The sequence below is a fragment of the Hippopotamus amphibius genome, chromosome 4, assembly GCF_030028045.1.
Source record: "Hippopotamus amphibius kiboko isolate mHipAmp2 chromosome 4, mHipAmp2.hap2, whole genome shotgun sequence".
NCBI lineage: Eukaryota > Metazoa > Chordata > Mammalia > Artiodactyla > Hippopotamidae > Hippopotamus > Hippopotamus amphibius.
This window is the reverse complement of record NC_080189.1, coordinates 175,865,348-175,887,053: the sequence shown is the minus strand read 5'-3', so window position 1 is coordinate 175,887,053 and position 21,706 is coordinate 175,865,348. Positions and strand designations below refer to the sequence as shown.

At 47.1% G+C, this 21,706-nt stretch overlaps 1 protein-coding gene across 2 annotated transcripts in view; it reads right to left on the bottom strand.

Moving 5' to 3' along the window:
- Positions 1-21,706, bottom strand: part of SLC24A4 (solute carrier family 24 member 4) — a 172,781-nt gene that overhangs the window by 57,840 nt on the left and 93,235 nt on the right. The gene's annotated exons all lie outside the window — the stretch shown is intronic.

Below are 21,706 nucleotides of genomic sequence, written 5' to 3'. Positions count from 1 at the left end.
ACTAGAGAAAGCCCGCGCACAGCAATAAGACCAAATGCAGCCCCCTCCCCCCAAAAAAACCCAACAAAACAAAAAAAACCTATACATGAATGTTCACAGCAGTATTATTCATAATAATCAAAACATGGAAACAACCCAAACATCTACCAACAAATGAGTGGATAAATAAAATGTGCTATATTCATACAAATGGAATATTTGGCAATAAGAAGAAATGAAGTATTGACACATGTTGCAACATGGAGGAAGCTTGAGAACATCTGGCTAAGTGAAAGAAGCCAATCACAAAAGACTACCTATTGTATGATTTGGTTAATATAAAATTTCCAGAATAGGCAAAATCTAGACACAGAGGTAGATGAATGGTTGCCGAAGGTTGGAGGATATGCGGTTTGAGGGATGAAGCTAAGAGGCACAGGGTTTCTTTTTGGGGTAATTAAAATGTTCTAACATTGCCTGTGGTGATGCTTGCACAATTCTGAATACTAAGAGCCACTGAATTGTATACTTTAAATGGATGACTTATATGGAACATGAATTATATCTCAGTAAAGTTGTTAACAAAAAAAGTATAAAAACATCAAAAGACACCAAAGAAGAAAGTCAGGGTATAGTTCCTTATTTTGTCACAGGACTCTGATCACATTCCTAGCAGACAGCTTTCTAAGCGGCTTCAACGCACACTCGGATCTGTTATAAACACCATCTCCACCAATGGTGAGGCTGAGGCTGGAGACAGTTATCCCGCTTGGAGGGCAGGCTCCGAGGTCTCCCGGCCAAGTTCAGTTCTTGGCTCCAACATTTACAAGGTGGGTCGACAGGGACATGTTCCTTAACCTCTCTGTGCCTCAGTTTCCTCATTGGTAGAATGGTGAGACTAATTTTAAGAGCATGCCTAACTGTTCAAACGTGTCAAGCTTGTGGTGAGCTTCGAAACAGCCCCCTCCTTGCCCTCCAGAAGGATTTTGGAATACTCTTCCCTTGCCCCTGTCAAGTCAGAACCGAGAAGCAGCTCCACGAAGAGAAGATGGGAGGCCCCCATCCCCTGCTGCTGGAGTTGCTTCAGAGCTCAGGGACGGGTAGCCTCCTGCAAAGCCTGTCCCAGACCATCAGCCCCTCCTCCCAACCTCTCCACCCGCCCGCAACGGACCTGTCACTGCAGGTGGTGAAGTCAAGATCCCAGAGATGTCAAGGGACGTGTCGGGAGGATCAGGGATGGCAGTGCCGGCACTAGAAAAATCTCCTGTCTCCACGGAGAGCACTCTTTTAGCAGACCCACACAGAGCAGGGGAAATGGTCCATGGGAGGCGAGGCTCTAGGTAAGCCTTGGAGGGGGACCTGAGGCTGATTTGGAACAAGGGAGGCGGTGAGGGCTGAGAGCATCCTTGTCTCCTGAACTCAGGCCCACTCAGGTGCCAGGTGTGCTTCCACTGGCACAGGTGGCATCTCAGGTCACTGAGTACCATGTCATAGGCCCTTCTTTGGCCCAAGGATGCCCCTGTGGGGTGGGTACCACCACTGCTGTTATTCGCTCTCATTGTCCTGGACGGCAGGGGCAGCCCTGTGAGGCACAGAACCCTCTGCTTTGGGAATTAAATACTCGGGGTTCAGGTACCGTCCCTGACATCCCCAAGTGGTCTGAGCAACTCACTTGCTTCTTGGGCCTCAATGTTCACCTATAATGGAGGAATAATTCCTTCTCACTCCCCTGTTGGAGATGACCAACAGGTAAGTATTGTATTTTGTGAATGTCACTTCTGCAGGTTCCCTGTCAGACACCACTACACCCCCATGTCCTCATCACTTCAGCTAGACCAGAAGCTTCTGGAAGGCAGGGATCCACACTGCCCTGCATTGCATTTGCAGACCTGGCACACAGTAGGTTCTTAATAGATCTTAACAGTCAATTGAATAAACAATGCTAAAATATTCACAAAAACGACAATCTACATCATCTCATCCTGTTAGAATGCTTTCGTTACCCTTGCAAACCTCTTAAATACCTAGAATGATACCTGGTTCAGAGTGGGCACTTGATAAATGCTTATAAAATTCCAGGACAAAAATCCCTTCTCTGTACATATAATTTGGCTCTAAGCTCTGAAAGTGATGGTTTCTCCCTTAAAACAGAAAAAAAAAAAAAAACTTTTCTGTTTTTTAAGATGAGAGTCTCCCAGAGAAACCTAGAAAACATTAGCTCCCCAGACTCCCAGAAAATGTTCGCACTTTAAAACAAGCAGCATTTAATGAAATATAGATTCTTTCACTTTCCCCCCCTGTAATCAAACTTCTTTAATAGAATTGCTGCTGTCAGTTCAAGGGCATGGGTCTGCTTCAAGTCTTGTCAGCTCAGAGATGGAGACTTATAAAGGCAGTAACTTGGCATCCTGCGTCCAAGATTTTGTTTCCAGGAAAAATGTAACTGTCTGGGATGTTACAGGGCAGATCAAGTAGACATTTCTGCCATGAAAATTCAAGACAGTTTTTGATTCTCCAAACCAGTGATTTGAGAGCTGGTGATTTATCCAATCCTGGGCACTCTTGGAAAATTAGAATCAACTAATGCTGCCTTTCTGCTATAAGGACATATCGTCTGGGCTTCAGCAGGGAGGGGATGTGGGTTATAAATGGCTTTGTCCCTGGTAGGAACAGGCTTCTACTGGTTCAGCTGTGGTGCCTTGCTCTGTGACCCCATGCGTACGCGGGAGAGCTGTGGGAGGGAGCGAATGCCATCATGCTCTGAATTTTGCCAGCAGAGATAGAGTAACAGGCAGAGCTACCAGCTGCTAATGATCCACCTAAGTCTTCTGGACGCACCCTGAGTCCACGAGGCAGGCACCGCAGTCACAAATGTCTCTGTTTTCCAAATGTCTCTGAGACTCAGCAGGGAAGTGACCAGTTCAGGGACCGTATAAGCCAGGACTCAGCAGGGGACCCTGAGGTTCCTGGGTCAGGGTTCAGTGCTGCCTCTACCATGGATGGAAATCATGCTGCACTGAGAAATGGAAGATTTGAATTGGGTCCTGATTCAACTTCTGATGAGCTTGTGGGACCCTGGCAGAGTCATTTAACCTCTCTGTCCTTCTAGTTATTTCTTCAGCGGCAATCTTTTGCCACACAAGGTGGTGAAACAGTCATGGTTGCTGTGTGAGGCACGCCCTGGTGTGGCTAGCAAAGGCTGCAAGCCGGGAGACGGCCACCCTGCCCTCCCCAGGTGGCGGCTGGTAGCTGGGACCAGTCCAATTCCCAGTTTAAGAGTCAAATCCTCTAGAAATTGGCAAACAGGGGATGGGGTGTAGAGACCACGGAGCACATGCAGCGGAAACTCCACCCTTCCCACATCTGTGATCAACGACAACTTTATTTTTTAATTTTTAAACTAATTTTTACTGGAGTATAGTTGCTTTACAAGTTGTGTTAGTTTCTGCTGTACTGCAAAGTGAATGAGCTATATGCATACATACATCCCTCCTTTCGGGGATTTCCTTCCCATTTAGATCAGCACAGGGCACTGAGTAGAGTTCCCTGTGCTACACAGTAGGTTCTCATTAGTTATCTACTTTATACATGGTGGTGTATATATGTCAGTCCCAATCTCCCAATTCATCCCACTCCCCGCTCCTCCCCCGACCCCGGTATCCATACATCTGTTCTCTATGTTTGTGTCTTGATTTCAACAGCAACAATTTTAAGCTGCCGGCAGCCTATGCAGCTGCTTAGGGCTCTGTCTTCAGAAGCAGATAACTTAGTGGTTTCAGGAAGTGCCTCTGTCTTTTGTTACCTCTGTGACCTTGGTGAGCTGTTTAACACCTCAGGGCTGTTACGTCACCTATAAACGGGGATGCTACCGGACCTTCCCGCCAGGCTGCTGTAAGGATTAAGTGACACAGGTAACGGATGCACAGCACTTAGTCCCACTAGGCTGCCTTCACTCTGAGGATCACTGACTTACGGACTCCTCCCTCCACACCAGATCTGTCCCCGCTGTGTCAGAGGACGAGTCTTGGTGTGTGAAAGCAGAAGAGAAGACGAGACCAGCTTATCAGGGAAAAGAGTGCGTGTGATTACACGGGCCAGGACAGGATCTGAGTGCTGGTGCCGTTTAATCCCAGCCTCCTGAGAAAACCTCCTTCTCTCCTGGGCTTGCTGGGATCAGGAGCCCCCGGCCACGTCCAAGGGCGGGATGCTTGCGTGCCTCAGAGGGGCCGAGTCTGCCCTATCTGCTCAAATTCCCACCAGGGAGAAGGGAGGAATCAACAGGGTGCACTAAAGCAGCTTTCAAGGTCACGCCTAAGCCTTTAAGCCGCAGAAATCTGGGGGTGGGGAGTGTGGGGAGAGGGAAGAGATGTGTCTGCAGGTGGAGCTGGGCTCAGGAAACCAGAGATGATTCCAGCACCGTCCACACCTGAAGGCGGGGGGGGGGGGTAGGTAAAGTTGCCTGCGACCCAGCAGCCACTCCCCACTCCTCTTTTAGGATTCTTTCCTGTGGACCTCGGAGCCCAGAATGGGTTTCTCCATCACTCTTGGTTCTCGACAACCCCCTGCAGTGTGTGCAGGGTGGGGTGGGGGGTGGGGGGCGGGAGACTGGGGTGGGAGGCCTTTCCTGCCAATTGCCTTCCTGAACATTGGAGAGGAAGCCATAAGGTCCCAAAGGACATCTGCCATCCCCTTCCCATCACCAGCTACTAAATTCTCAACACCTTATAAGCCAGACCCCTAGGGCACACTGGAGCTTTTTTGTTGACACACACAGTTACATGGGCGATGCCATTATATTTCAGAAACCCTGGATTCGTGTTGCCCTTTCAAGGCTCTATACTTTGGCTGACCTTGTTGCTAGTTCCAAAATGTATGAACTCAAGTATTTCCTGAGCCCCCACGCAGCAGGCGTTGGACCCTCTGGGAGCGGGAGGATGAGGTCCTCACGCATCTGTGAGCATCCTTAGGCCTGGCAGCTCTTCACCTTGGAGGGTGATGGGACTGCTGGAGGAAGCCAAAGTTACTCAGAAAGCAGGAGGTTAGCAGGATGGCAAACACCCTAACCCTGAACAAGTACAAGGTAATACATGTTTCTTGAGCATTTACTACGCGCCAGGTGTTAGGCTAGGGGCTTGCCCTTGAGGATGTGCTCTTAACCGGCTGATGAGGGTCCGATAAGGCAACAAATGATTGAGAGACAGTGAGAAGCCTGCTATGATGGTGAGGTGTGAAGGAAACTCTCCTTTCTCAGCTCCTGGCTTTCCAAACTGCTGCTTGGATGATGAACCGTGACCCTTCCCAGATGAAGAGTGTTTGACAGAGATGTGCTGTTGATCTTTAGATGTTGATCTTTCTTAAACCTTTTAATTAGTTGATTCTCTTTAGGGAATAGAAACTGTGAATTGAATTTTTCAAAAAGGAAAAAAAATTGCCTCAAAACATGCCATTCTCCCTTTGCTTTCTACCCTGGTTAAAAATAACCCCATATTCTAAGCCCTGACGTTTATTCTGAAACTATGAAAGCTAGACGGGAAGGCTGGGGAGTAATTTAAATAGCTCCAGATTTCTATCATTTCAACTTCTGTGTTTTAGAAACCACCCAAGTGCCAGAAACCAAAAGCAAAAAAATCGTGATTTTCCCCCCGATTCCATGGTTTAAAATAACATTGCTAAGAATTTTATACCTTTCAGACAACCGTTGAAATGTCTAGGTTTAATAGCATCACCCCCATGTCCCAAACAGGAGTAAAAATAATTAGATTAAATCATTGGCTTAACCAGCATGAAAATGAGTTTAAAATCCTCTCTTGTTTCAGTACATTCCAAAAGAGATTAAGCACCATGAAAAATAAAAATATGATTGAATGATCTAGCAGAAGGATTGCTCTCCCCAGGAGAAACCACTGTGGAATTTTATGGCTGGAAGAGGCTGCAGATGCCACGTGGCCCAGCTGTTCTCCACCCAGAAGGGGGCACAGGCTTATTAAAACCACCAGAGAAACCTCTTCTAAGCCACTCTTGGCATCTCCACCTCTCTCCCTGCCCTTACGCTGAGCTTCCTTGTCCCACCCACTGAGAACTGCTTAATGTCCCATTTTCACGGAGAGAACATTCAAGTCCAGACAAGGTCAAGTGCTTTCCTCAGCATCTGGTTAGCAGCGGCAGGACAAGTGCCTGAACATACAAACGGACACCGGCCAGGCCATACAGGACAACTCTGACCCCTGTCCTCTGCAGCAGCCGGTCCAGGAAGGCTGACCACAATTGGTCCACAAGCCACAGTGATGGTCCAGATGGTCAGGACATGGTCAGTGAGGGCCAGCCTCCCTACTGCTTATCCCCATTTCCAACTCAAGACCAGCCAGAGAAAGCTAAATGTGCCCCCTACAATGGGCTGAATGGTGTCCCCCCAAGATTCATGTCCACCAGGAATCTTAGAATTCAACCTTTTTGGAAAGAAGGTACATCCATCTGCTAGGGCTACCATAATAGAATACCACAGACTGGGGGGCTTAGACAATAGAAATTGATTTTCTCACAGTTCTGGAGTCTGGAAGTTCAAGATCAAGGTGCTGGCATGGCTGGTTTCTGGTGAGAGCCTTTTTCCTGGCTTGTGGATGGCTGCCTGGTCACTGTGTCCTCACAAAAGGCCTTTTCTTTGTGCACATACACTTCTGGTGTCTCCTTCACTTTTTTTTTTTTTTTTTGCTGTCTATAGGAGACTCACTATTTTTTTAAAAATTTTATTGGAGTATAGTTGATTTAAAATGTTGTGTTAATTTCTGCTGTACAGCAAAGTGAATCCATTATATATATATTTATATATATAAATATAAAGATATAGGTATCTCTCTCTCTCTCTCTCTCTCTCTCTCTCTCTCTATATATATATATATATATATATATGTATCTCCCCTCTTTTTTAGATTCTTTTCCCATATAGGTCATTACAGAGTACTGGGAAGAGTTCCCTGCGCAATACAGTAGGTCCTTATTAGTTATCTATTTTATATACAGTAGTGTGTATATGTCAATCCCAATCTCCCAATTTATCCCTCGCCACTTTCACCCTGGTAACCATAAGTTTGTAGTTTGTTTTCTACATCTGTGGCTGTTTTGTAAATAAATTCATTTGTACCATTTTTTTATATTCCACACATAAGCAACACCTTTCACTTCTTATAAGGACACCAGTTCTATTAGATTAGGGCCCCACCCTTATAACCTCATTTAACCTTAATTATCTCCCTAAGGGCGCTACTTCCAAATACCATCATTTTGGGGGTTAGGCCTCAATGTATGGATTTTGAGGGAATGCAATTCCTTTGTCCATAATGTGAAGTCTTTGCAGAAGTAGTTGAGTTAAAATGAGGTCATACTGGTATTCCTCTAAAAAAAGGAAAGGACACAGAAACAGAGAAGGTGGCCATGTGACAACACACACACACAAATAGGAGTGATGTGTCCATAAACCAAAGGGACACCGAGAATTGCTGGCAGGCATCAGAAGCAGGGACAGAGAAGGGAAAGGATGCTCCTCAGAGTCTCCAACAGCAACCAACCCTACTGATAAACTTGACTTCTGACTTCTGGCCTCCAGCACTGAGAGAATAAATTTCTACTGTTTATTTTAAGTCACCAGTTTGTGTTAATTTGTTGGAGCGGCCCCAGGAAAGGAATACACTCCCCAAACTAATGGCATAAAATACCCTATCTCTATTTAAGCCACCTCCAGCTTCCCCACGCTGGCGACCTCCATCAGGACCAAACGGAAGTCTTTTTTTTTTTTTTTTTTTTTTTTCACTGTAAAACTGGCCCACTCCCCAACTTGCTTTTCAGTCTCTGGCAAATACAAGTGATGGTGGCCGACTCCCTTGTAGTAAAGTCTGATTAAGTGCTCGTTCAGGGGGCCTTTGTTTATTGCCACGATAGGAAGAACCTTTAGTTGTGCCTGTATGTCTCTCTCCAGCACTAGGTTGAGCACTCTGAGTGCCGTGGGGACAATTTGTTCATCCCAGTCTTGCCACCACCTCTACCAGATGGCATCCAGCCAGAGCATTTTACAGGCAGGCACACAAAATATCTGACACGAATCAGTCACCAAGATTCCTGTCCATTACACAGCAGCCCCACCCTGAGCCACTCGCCAGTGGGGGCAGTGCTATTAAGTTATCAGAAGGATGGTGATTATTAAGATAAACCATTTCTATTTGGAAAGATAGGCACTTTTCTTAGCCTAACCTCTTTTATGTATAAAACACTAACAGCAAATATATATATATAGTGCTTACTATGTGCCAAGCATTGTAAGTACTTTACACATAGTAGTTCCTTTAATCCTCACAATGAGCCTGGGAAATATCATTAGCCCCATTGCACAGATGGGCAAATCAGGGCACAGAAAGGTGATGTAATTTGCTCAAGGTCACACAGCAAGTAAGTGGCAGGGCCAAGACTGACACCTGAGTAATTCAGCTCTATGAGGCACTTGACTGTCTATCAAGAGCCATGAAATGTCTCCTCTCTGACACAATGTCTGGCATTTGTTCTAAGAATGTCATTCAAAATATGAGTGGGGGAACCATTTGTGTGAAGATATTTATTATTTCTAAGGGTAAAACACTGAAGTCATTAATTGTTCAGTAATAGGGAAAGGGTTAAATAGTTGTGATACATTCATTTAGTCCTTCTACAAACATTTACTGGCACCTACCAGCATCCTGGTACTGTTCTACATACTAGGAATACATCAGTAAACATGACAGCGAAAGCCCCTGCCCTCACGGCACATTTTAGATAGAGTATTATCAAAAACGGTAAAGACACAGGATGTGGAAAAAATATTTATCATAAGTTTTAAAAAGAAATACAGAAAAAATCACCTGTGGATTGTTTGCAGCTATGAACAAATAAGCAAATGAAAAGAACTAGAAAGAAATACACTAAAACCATTACAATGGTTGTGCCAGGTAGAAGAAACCTAAATCACTTTCCCTCCCATTGTCCCCTTTCTAAACACTTTATAATATGGTTATGTTGTTTTTTATAGTAAAATGTTTAAGTCCATTTATTATGATTTATCGGTAAAGAATGAAGCTTAAAAACATGGTGCATGGGGACTTCCCTCGTGGCGCAGTGGTGAAGAATCCACCTGCCGATGCAGGGGACACAGGTTTGATCCCTGGTCCGGGAAGATCCCACATGCCTTGGAGCAACAAGCCTGTGTGCCACAACTACTGAGCCTATGCTCTAGAGCCCACAAGCCACAACTACCGAAGCCTGCGTGCCTAGAGCCCCTGCTCCACGACAAAAGAAGCCACTGCACGGAGAAGCCCACACACCGCAATGAAGAGTAGCCTCCACTTGCCACAACTCCTGTGCACAGCAAAAAAGATCCAACGCAGCCAAAATAAATTAATTAAAAAAAAAGGAAACATGGTGCATGAAGGAATCCAGCACAAACATAACGTCACTGATGTGATACCCGAGTATAGTCAACACTATGCTCGGTGACAGAAATCAGAACCTCTGGGGTGGGGGCGGGGCTGATTAGAAGAGGGCACAGGGAACGTCCCGGAGGGACAGAAATGTTCTAGGTCTTGATTGGGGTGGTAGTTACATGGTTACATACATGTGTCAAAACTCAAGCTATAGACTTAAAAATCTGTATTTTTTTATATTTGTTACATTAATAGAGATCTGCAGAACTTCCCACAATATAGGAAAAGGGAAGCATATTTATTTTTAATAAATTTATTTATTTATTTATTTTATTGGCTGTATTGAGTCTTTTTTTTTTTTTTTTTTTTTTGCTGTGCGCAGGCTTTCTTTAGTTGCAATGAGTGGGGGCTACTCTTTGTTGTGGTGCGCAGGCTCCTCATTGCCGTGGCTTCTCTTGTTGTGGAGCACAGGCTGTAGGCGCATGGGCTTCATTAGTTGCAGCACGTGGGCTCAACAGCTGTGGCGCACGGGCTTAGCTGCTACGTGGCATGTGGGATCTTCCTGGACCAGGGATCGAATCCGTGTCCCCTGCATTGGCAGGCGGATTCTTCACCACTGCGCCATCTAGGAAGCCCCGGGAAGCATATTTATTACCACTGATAAACCTCAGTGCTCCCCGCTGCCTCCCTCATCATCACAGTTCTCATGTCATGGATGGACAAGTAACAAGCACCTGGATTCACGTGGAAATGGCACATGTCAGTCACCACCGCGTCTCCCATGGAGGAGAACTTAGGACAGGCCTGGGTCTGGTCCTCGCTGCTGCTTGAAAGGTGGGCTCATCTCTTGAGCTCCACAGCTCAGGAACCAGCACGGGCTTGGCCTGTCGTGACCCATTTTTAGGTGGGTTCATCACAACAGGCACTCCGCACCCCGGGAGGAAGACCTTGATGTCACCTGAGCCACGTCACCATTGCCAACACCAGGAACAGAACCCACCTGGCTTGTCCGGTTGTCGTCAGCTGGCAAAGGTGGGTGTGAGAATCAATGTGGGCCCTGCGTTAATTCGAGGTGTCTGATCAACCTGCAGAAACAATTATTGTCTGGCTAGACCAAACAGCCAGCAGTCTGTGCAAAGTCCCGGGGACAAAGCTCGTAAGACTGGACCGTTTCTGCTACAGGTCACGGATGGGCCCCGGCCCTTCCACCAGATCCTGGCACGTACCAGGCACCCACAGTAGTTTCTTAGGGCCGCCGTAACAAAGCACCACACACTAGGTGGCCTATAACAACAGGAATGTATTCTCTCGTGGTTCTGAAGGCTGGAAGTCCAAAAGCAAGATGTGGCGGGGATGGTTCCTCCCAGAGACTCAGGGATAATCTGTTCCAGGCCTCTCTCCCGGCTTCTGGTGACAGCTGGCAACCCTTGGAGTTCCTTGACTTATAGACACATCACTCCACTCTCTGCTTCACTACCATATGGCTGTCTCCTCTGGGCGTCTCTGTGTCTTCACGTGGCCTTCTTGGAAGGAACCAATCATTGGATCTAGCCCTCCCCTCCCCCCCAGTATGACCTCATCTTAATTAATTACATCTGCAAAGGCCCTATTTCCAAATAAGGTCACAGTCACAGATGCCAGGGGCTAGGACTTCAACATATCTTTGGGGGGACACAGCTCAACCCACAACTGCACTCCTAGTCGTTGACTTGATTAACCCTTTATCTACGGAACACGGGCACAGAAAACTACTCCACGTTAATGTGCTCTTAAGAGCAACATAGAAACGGTTTGTTATTAAGTCTTTTACATGCTCCGATTTGCCTGGAACGGTCTTGATTCACATCTGCCACCCAGCGTGATTAACAGTGTCCCCTTCACTGTCCAAAGGGTCCCATTTTGGGTGATGAATTTCATGGCCACTCTATTCATTTGGAGTTCAATGCCCCGTAGTAATAATTCATACCCATCAGTCAAGAGAGTTCAAGTTAACCCACGCCTCCGTGCCAGGAAAGACCTCCCTCATTCCCAGCATGGACACTCGGTATGTCCCCTTCCTGGACAGCATCAAGCAGATGCCTGGGGAAAGACAGACATTGGAGCAGGCGCACGGGCTCAGAAATGCCTCCCACCCAAGGACAGAAGTAAGGGACGGTGGATGATTTGCCAAGGGCGAGCAGTCCAGGCACCCCACTAACCAGCAAGGGACCTGGGGGAGGTTGGAAGGGCCCCTCCCTTTACCTCTGTCATGCTCCGGTCCTGAAGTCATGACCAGGCTGTCTAGTAGAGGTGATGGTTAATTTTACACGCCAACGTGGCTAGGCGATAGTACCCTGTCATTCAATCAAACACAGATCTAGGGGTTGCCATGGAAGCGTTCTGTAGATGTGCATTAACATCTACCATTGGTTGGCTTCAAGTAAAGGGGATCACCCTTGATAATGTGGGTGGGCCTCGTGTACTCAGTTGCAGGCTGTAAGAGCAAAAACTGAGGTTTCCTGGAAGAGAAAAAGAAGTTCTGCCTCAAGACTGCAGCATCAGCTCCTGAGAGATTTTTTCAGCCTGCCCTTCAGATTTCAGACTTGCCAGGCCCCATAATCACATGAACTAATTCCTTGAAATAAATCTCTTTATGGATACACACACACACACACACACACGTGTATAGAGTGTGTGTACCTCCTATTGGTTCTGCTTCTCTGGAGAACCCTGATTGACACACTGGATCTTAGCAAATTGGGGTTGGGATATGAAGGATGAGGAGCCATTCCTGTCCGGATGAGGCCGAACAAGGAGACCAAGGGGTCCGGCTGGCGGAGGGACCTGACAGGCTGCTGTCACCACTCACATGATAACCCACAGCCATGGGTCGGGGTCACCCCGCCCCAGCACTTCTAGGTCCTGTGCTGTCTCCCTACCCCCCAACCCAAGAGGTTCCCTATTCAGCCATCCTTCTCCTTGGCAAATAATCCTGCCTCTCTTCCCAGATTTAACCCATTCTGGTCCCCTGAGCAGCCTCAAGGCGAGAAGCCTCAGGTCAGAACTGAGTACAAATAGGGGCCGAGGTCACCAGTTATATTTGGGAAGGTCCACTGAGACCTTTCTGGAAAGGACACAACAGCTCCTCCTTTTGTACAGATCCCAGGCAGTCCCTCGCTGGGCCTTGTGGACGTTTACAATTCTAATGACACATCGAGCCACTCATTGGAGCTCAACTAATAGGGTGAAGCAAGATGATAGGTAGCAAGGAGGAAACTGGCAGGCCTGACAAATTTCCAGGGTGTCTCACATTGTAGGTGCTTAATGAAACAGTCGTTGGAGGACAGACGGCTGTCATTTAAACACACAATCCCTCTTTTGTAAGATCTCACAAAAACAAAAAAGTCTGCCTAATTCGAAGTTCTGTGCCTGCTCTCATCCTTAGCTCCTGTCCAAAATATTTCTGATGCAGAGTCACTAGGTCTGGACTTTATTCTTGGCTTTGCTTTGTGAGCTAGTGGAAAATTGCTTCACGCCTTAGTTTCCACGAAGCACTTTGAGGTTTGAGGAGGTTATTAGCTTGTTATAAACAGGAGATTCATCGAACCACAGAACAAACTATAAGATGAACTACATGAGGTCACCAAAGCTTCACTTGTGGCTTTTTCTCCCCTTAGATGTCTTCTCAGGTCCATGTTCCCCCTTTAAAAACATCAACAGAATTGAGATTCAAGAGGCAGTCAAGAATTGGACAGTGGGCACTGGGTTCTGAGTCCAGAAAGTTCAGTTCTGACCTCAGTTCTGCCACTAAATGTCATTTTGATTCAGTTTCCATCTCAGTAAGAGGAGAGTAAGGGGTCCCCAGTGAGACGCCTGACCGCAGGGCTTCCTCAGCTCAATTCATTCATGTCCTGTCCCTGTGATGCAGGGCGCATGGCACATGGCGGGAGAGAAGCTGATCCCAAAGGTGGGGAAATGAGTCTGGGCTTTCCTGCCAGCCTCTGTCTCCCTCTACGTATCCACCCAGTACTGCGAAGTTCTTCCTCAAGTGCACTGCACAGATGATCCCTGACTTACTATGATTCGAATTATGATTTTTCGACTTTATGACAGGGTGAAAGCGATACCCATTCAGCAGGAACCATACTTCACTGCTATTCGAGCAGAGAATGAAGGTTCTCGAACATTTTTCTGGGTCTAGCGCTGTGCTAAGGTGTGGTCTGTGAACTCTTTGTTGCCTGTCCCTGATGCGGAAAGCAGAGGAGAATAAGCATTTAAACACTTTTAAGCAATTTGACGTTGCGACAACCAAGTACGTGATCATCTATCAAGTGATTCATTTTTCTAGTATTTTACAAACATGCTTTTCAAGTATTTCACAAGAGTATTGGTGAAATAAAGAAACAAGTCTTTCACCATAGAATGTGTGAGGAGCAGTCATCTGGAAAACTGTTTCTCAACCAGGAATGATTATGTCCCCCCTGCCCGGGTGAGCTCTGGAGACACTTTTTGATGCCACACTGGGGGCAGAGGTCCTACTGGCATCTAGTGTGCAGATGCTGCTAAATATCCTACAACACACGGAACAGCCTCCATAACCAAGAGTTACACTGCCCCAGATGCCAATAGTGTCTGGTTGAAAAACGCTTACCTAGGGAATAAAACACATTAAATTGGTGGCTGCTGTCTTTGTCCAGTGTACACCGATGCCTGCCTCACTCTGCCTCCTTGTAACTAAGACCTGCCCACTCTCTGCCTCTCATGCACAGTGGAGCTACCAGTCCACATGCTGCTAAGCACAGATCTTCCTCCCTCACAGGACCCTCTCTACCCAAACTGGGTGGCTGGGAACATGCCAGAAAACTCCTATTCTTTCCCTTCCTCCCTTAAAGTCTCATTAAGTCAACTCAGATCCCTGGTCTTTCTGTCTTAGTTTCACATTTTTCTTCTGCCAACTGCAGCTCTCCAATGCGTGTGTTCCTACACAACCAGCAGGTCTGTCCCTGGAACAGACGCTGCTTCCAGACCAGACTCTGACTTTCATTTCTTCTGACAAGCACCAAGCATGTACCATCTATCAGGAGGAGTTGAGCTGGGGGCTGGGAGGGAGGAAGGATAAACCTGGCAGTGTTTGCAATCTAGCGGGGAGGGGGAAACAGATGTGTAGCGGATGGTGACAGTAACAAGACAAATGCCACAGGGAGAGGCTTACACAGAGCTTTAGTGGAATACAGACGAGAGGACAATTAACTCCGACTCAGAAAAGATGACTCAGAGAAAAGCAGCAGATGAGAGAGCTGGGCTCCGAAGATTTCCTGGATTCTCCCAGACAGAAGAGAGGCTTTCTAGGCAAAAGAGTGAACTGGATGCTGAGGCAGGAAGGAGGGAGCCCCGGACACCAGGAATTCTGTGCAGTCAGGACCCAGGAAGGAGGGGAGGTGACAATGAGAAGAGATATTGGAACTGATCGGAGGACCCGAGTGTCAGGGTGGGAACCTAGCTATGTCCCCACGACACCAGGGAGCACTAGAAGACTTCTGAGCCCAGGAATGACAGGATTAGAGTATTTTAACCCAACAATTGGAAACTTAATTCTGCAAAGGGCCAGAGAGTGAGTATTTCAGGCTTTGGGTGCCATATGGTCTCTGTCGCAACTACTCATCTCCGCCTTTGTAGCATGAAAGCAGCCGTATACGTCAACAAATGGGCATGGCTGTGTGCCAATAAAACTTTATTTATGTTCACTGCAATTTGAATCGCACATAATTTTCAAATGTCGCAAACGATCACTCTTTAACATGTTTTTCCAACCATTTCAAAATGTGGAAACCATTTTTAGCTTGTGGGCCATCTACTAACAGGCGGGGGACTGGATTTGGCCCCCGGGCTGTAGTTGGCTGATGCCTGTTTAAGAAACGGCCATTCGAGGTGTTGGGGAGGTGAGGGAGGGGAACAGGGACTTCAGGCAGCTGCTGGAGTAGCTTGAGGATGGTGAGGAAGGGACAGATGCACAAGGACAGATGCACAAATGCTGTGGCCACCTGAGCAGCAGGATGGAGAACCAAAGGAGGGGAGGAAGGACGCACCTGTGGTTTCTGGCTAGTGCTGAGAGGGCACTACGATGCCACGAATATAGGCAGGTGATGATGTGGAGATGGCCCAGGCCAGGAAGGCTTGTGGGCTGTGGCCACACACCTTGTGTCCAAGAGGCTTGCTTCCTGGCCCAAACAAAGATCGGCCTCTCTCAGAGAGAGCTGGATTATACCAGAGCCGGGTACTCAGGATCCTGGGTGGTCGATAGAGTGGACATCTGTTGTTTCTGCCTGCCCAGCATCCTGCAACCCTGGTTCTCCTTCCGGGAACTCCCTTTCCCTGTTCTTGTCCATATGATGTGAGTGGGGCCAGTCCCTCCCTAGGGCTAGTAAGTTGGTTCAGAGATAGATAAATGATCCAATGAGAGTCAATCCTAGGAATTTGGGGGAAGCTTTCTTCCTGCTGAACCTAAAAGTGGTAAAAATGCAGGCCATGACTTTCCAGGGTCCCTATGTAGAGCAAGACTGGCTGGGAAGGAAGCGAGCATGGAAGAGAGCTGAGCCCATCCTGTTGCCGCCCACTGACCCCTGGATCCAGCTATGCCTAAAGCTGGCACCAGACCTCCCAGATCAGGAGCCAATCACTTCCCACCCCTTGCTCATGCCAGTCGAGGCTGGGTCTTTGTCACTTCCTACCAAAGCCCTAACTCATTCAGCTGCTATCACATTGAAACCCCAGGAGGGCAGAAGCCTTAATCCTGGAATTGTGTGTGATAAAGTGCCCATCTGAGAGGATTATTTCACAAATGGCCCAGTCCAAAGCATTTGCATCTGTCTTACTTATCTTTGGACAGTGCCCCTTGTACACAGTAGGTGCTCAATAATGCTGCTGCAAGAATGAAGGCACATACTCCCAGGGCTCCAATACACTGATCTAGAGGAAGCTCTCTGAAGAGAAACATCAGCAGGCAGTATGGATTTCTTGTCCTCCTCCACGGATTCAGGGTTCAGAGAACCCAGGAGCTTCAGGGAGCTGGTTCTGCTTCATACAAACAACCAAGACAGGCTCCCGCTGGAAGAGAGCAGGTTGGCGGTGTGCCGGCTCTCACTACATGTCTGGTAAGAGCCTAAATGAAAGAAGGGAATTTACCTGGTCTCAGAGACGGTTAGGAAAGGGGCAGGCCTCCCGCGGAGCATGGAAGATGCCGGCTATTAGCACAGCTCACCGGGCAAAGAGTAAGCGGGCAGTGGAGCTCTGCCAAGTGCTCAACCTTGATTTCAAGGCTGGAGGTGGGGATGTGGGCGGGCAGCTTGAGACCTCGGGCCTCTGGCCCAACAGAGGCTCTGAAATATTCAACTCAACTGTATCTATGAAATGTGCTCACAGAGAAACTGATGAATGGGATATGGCAAGGCAGAAAGGAAAGAGCACTGTACAGGGAGTCTACACACTGGGGTCTGAGTGCCTGATCCTCACCGAATGTGTGACCTTCAGCGAGTCACTTCTCCTCTCTGGGAGCCACCTTCCTCATCGGTAAAAGCACCAGAAAAGCGCTTCTCCACCTGAGAGGAGAGCTCAGTTTGTCTAACAGGTGCTCAAACCCACGTGCATTGAGTGAACATGGAATGAACACCCCACTCCCATGGGCAAGCATCAGGAATGTCTAGACCTCTGGTTTTGGATGCATTTATATTTTATTAATCAAATTACCAAATTCTCAATCACTTTTGGTCATTTTGTTTTCTCTGTATATAGTACACTGGACCTCTAGGTGACAAGTGGCTTCCATCTCCGCCCAGGGGATGCATGGGCAAGCTGGACCTCTCACTGCCTTTAAGTTCTTGTTCACCACTTGCTAGTGGTGTGGCCTTGGGCAAGGTTCTTAACTTGCTATGTCTACATTTCCTATCTGTGATACCGGCATGATATTAGTCCCTACCTCTCAGGCTTGCTCAGAAAATGGAGCGAGATGGTCTATGTGTGGAAGAGGGCCCAGCATACAGCAAGGGCTCAGGTACAGCCAGGAATTTGGGGTAACTGGAAGGGGATGCTGGGGGCCTTCTGGAGCTGGTAGTATTTTGTTTCGTTGATCTGGCGCTGGGGAAATGGGTACACACAGTTTGGGAAAATGTATTAAGTCCACTTCCCTGTATGTTATCCTTCAATAAAAAGTTATAAAACCCAAGATGCTCTTAAACAAAAAAGACGGAAGGTCAACAGCAGCTGCAAAGCTCTCAATAATGAAAGCATTTAATTCATTTGCATTTCCTACCCCTTGCTCCTGAGAAACTCCTCCATCTCTGCGTCTTCCAGCCTCAAACGGCTTCCAGCTTTGTTCAACCCTGCAGAAAACAGGATCCCTGGGAAACAGCGCCAGCAACTCCCCACCCCAGGTCCATTCCTTCATCCAGTTGTTCAACATCGCCTCCTTTTAACGACCCGGGGTTGCTGACGTCAGCTTGCTGGACCCCTTGGCATCTCAGTGACCCTGGCTGAGATGGGAAAGGTCTGAGGAGACTGAACTTTACTCAGAATTGGCTGAGGAGCTGTTTTCCACAGGCTGTCCTGATCCAGCCCCACCTCTGTCTGCAGAAAGCCCAGCCAAAGCCCCACTCACACCTGGTTCACCCCAAAGACTCGGCCACATGGTCCTCAGGCCAGATTTCCTTTCCTGCAGCTTCTTTTCTCTCTCAGAAAACTCCAGCCCTTAGGACGTTCTATTTAGTTCCGATGATAATGCCCTGTAATCCACACATACTGGCATCAAAGTTCCCCAGGTTCGTCTGCACATCAGGAAAAGGCATATATAAATACATCCGCCCTAAGTTGTCCCACAGGGAGACTCCCTGTTGGGAGAACAGGCATAGATTAACCTCCTCCAGGACAAGGGAAGAGGTAAAACAAACAGTGGTCCACTCCCTCTAGAGAAATAAAGGAACTCCCATTGTAAGTTATTATTTCACTCAATCCTAATTACCACTTGAAGGGTAGGTCTTATTATCACCATTTGGTAGATGAGAAAACTGAGGCTCAGAAAGGCTAAGTGACTTGCCTAAGGCCATCCAGCCTATAAGCAGGAGAGCCAGAACTCATCCCAAGCAAACTGATCTGGCTCCAATGCCTGGGGTTTTTCCACCTTGGCTCACGGCTCACAGCCACCATTTTAAAACAATTAGCCCACCTAGAAGGCTTCCCAGGTAACATAAACTCACATGTTTGCAGAGATAGCAAAGCTTTAGCTGCACTTTCCAACACACAGGCACTTACTGCTTTTGCTATTCTGGGATAAGCAAGTAAATAATGAAGTAAGCCACTTCCTTAAGCAAATAAACCCAGAAGACTCAATTTAACCACAACAAATACAATAATAGATCCTAATCCCAGGTCAGTTTACTCACCCCCCCTTTTTTTTCTTCCATCCTGACTCATCCCAGTTTGTTGATGCAAAACAAAACACACACACACACCCTTGGCAGCAACAACAAGCACACATATACCATATGAGAATCCTGTTACAATTTAACTCTTTTGTCCATTGGAAATCATTTCTATCTGAATCCGCACTAGGAACAAGCCTAGCTCCCCTCCCCCAACATGCATATATATCTCCATATTCCTCTACCTTCACTATATCTGATCACCCTGCAAACTGGTTCTACTGTTGTAATCAATCCTTAACCATGGAAACCACTCAAGTGAAGCCTATGCTAAATAATTCCCGGCTCACCATCTTGACTACTCAGGGGCTGATGGAAAAGCTCCCACTTGAATGTTCACATTTACCTCTTTGTTACAAACACAAACAGCAACTAAGTCCTGTTTTGCTGTAAATCCTGTCATTTCTTGGGAGGGGATATAACTCCCAGCTGAAAGGCTAACTGACCTATCCCGTCTGTCTGGTTGGGAACACACCATCCCTGGGGTATTGCAGAAATTTCTGCAATAGCTGAGTACAGGGCACAGAGAGGCTAGATAACCTGCTCACAGTCACACAGCAAGTGGCAAAGTAGGGGTTCGCACCCAGATGGTCAGCACTTCATCACTGCAGTGTATTCGTCTCTGCTCAGAAAAATGGTCATGCATGTGGCCCACAGCACCAAGGGCACTATTGGTTATTTCCATTTCTTTTAAATTTATGTTTAAATCTACACAACTCACTCCTTTCTAACACAGTCACTGAAATGAGATTCTGACAAGCCCAGAGTGAAGCTTTTTCAAACATGCTCTTTTAAAACTGCAATTATTTCCCCAGGAAAAGAGCTGTCAGTCAACTACATATTAGTATAAACGAGTCCTATCAGCTTCACCTCTTAATACTAGGCATCAGTAGCACTGAAAGAACCAGTGGTTTGGCTGAAGAGGAAGGAGGTATGTAATATGGGATCAGAGCAAGTGTAGAGGGGGTGGGGGTGTAGTGTCCAAATGGAGATGTTTAGCAGAGTCTGCAGAGGAAACCCTCACAAGGATAAAAGAAAGAAGAATTCCCTGGCGGTCCAGTGGTTAGGACTCTATGCTTTTACTGCCAAGGGCCCAGGTTCAGTCCCTGGTTGGGAAACTAAAATCCCACTAGCCATCTAAAAAGAAAGAAAGAAAATTTGAAGATGCCTACTTCAAATTTTCACTAAAGGCTGGCCCTAATTGTATCTGGAAGAGTTCTCCCTTACTTTTGAAGTCCTCTTTCCAGGATCTCAAACTCCAGCCAGTACTCTTTTAGCTTTAGATAGTCTGCTGTTTTGAACTAATAGAGTGTGTGTGTGCGTGTGTGTGCGTGTGTGTGTGTGTGTGTGTGTGTGTTTGGAGGGGGGTACCATTACTCATGATTGCACGATGGCAGAGATGTGAGGTGGGGAGGCTTTCCAAAGATTCGTGCTTCCTTCCATAGCATAGGGTTGCTGCTAGTATAAACAGCTGCCCACCCAGAGGATTTCATCAGCCAGACCACCAGTGTGCCATGTGTCACTTCTGTTCCAAAGTGCTTCTGGAGCTGGTGCATCTTCTTAACCCTCTCTCAACCTCCACAGGAGCCCTGGAGGCCACCTGAGGATGGCAGAATGGAGGTGGGAGGAGCCTGGGCCACTGTGTCACCTCTTGGAAGGCTCCCTGCCGAACTGGATCGTCGAGTAAGTGAAAAATAAACTACTACTGGGTGAAGCTACTGAGATTTGGGGATTTCTCAGTTACTGCTGTGATCATTACCTTAACCTCCAAAGGAATGACCTTTTCTGACCTTCCAAACATAGGCTCTCAAGCAGTCTTGAAGCATCCACCTGTATGATCTAGTTGGGGGTTTTGTTCGTGGTCTGTGGACCACGCTAGGTGATGTAAAGGATCTGGGATGCTCTTCATGGCTGTCCCCAAAGACATACACCCAGGAAAGGGAAAAAAGTTTCAACTACCGATATGAACTCAATATATTTCAGGACCATCCCAATTTAGTGGGCGGCCATACTAAATTAAGTTGTGAGCACACTTGGCACTCAATAATCCTGCCTGTCTCGCAGAGGTATTTTTAGAAGCCAGGGTAACCAATTTTATGCCTTGCTTTTGACATACAGTTTACTTATTCCAGCTAACATTAATCTTGTTCAGCTCTGCCCTTGTACCTTGAAACAAGGGTATAAGTTGATAAATGTTATCTGAGGACCACAATCAGCAAACTATCAAGTGTTTAGATGTTATGGAACCAACACATCCCATCATCAAGGAAATCAGGTAATGGATCTACATGATTTGAACATATTCATCCCATATTTCTGCTACTTTTGTGAGCATTGGTGTTTAGAGGAAAACAGAATAAGTTTTACTATTAATGGGTGAATTTGACCTTTGTGGGGTCTGCAGCCCAGAAAAAGCCTGGAGCATTTTGTGGGGAGGGATGTGAGTGTATGGGGGTCGGACTGAGATGTCTCCCTGCCCCCACCCCCACTCGGCCCCATGCTTCATTCCTAAGGAGCCACCTGCCTGGCTGGAGAGACACAAACCCTGGGGGTATTGCAGAATTAATAGCAACTCAGGAAGGGCACAGAGAGGTTAGGTAACATGTCCAAGGTCACACAGTAAGGGGCACATTAGAGATTTGAACCCAGGAAGTCTGGGTGTTGAACATAATCTCTTTCCCACTACATAACACTGCCTCTCTGCTTAGGGGGGTGGTCTTCCAAAGGACCGCCTTTGGAAAGCCTTCCATGATTCTCTCAGGCACATGGAGGGCTCCTTCTACTAAGTCTGTCTTTTGCATACATGTCCACTCTGGCCATTGCCACATTGTAGGGCAA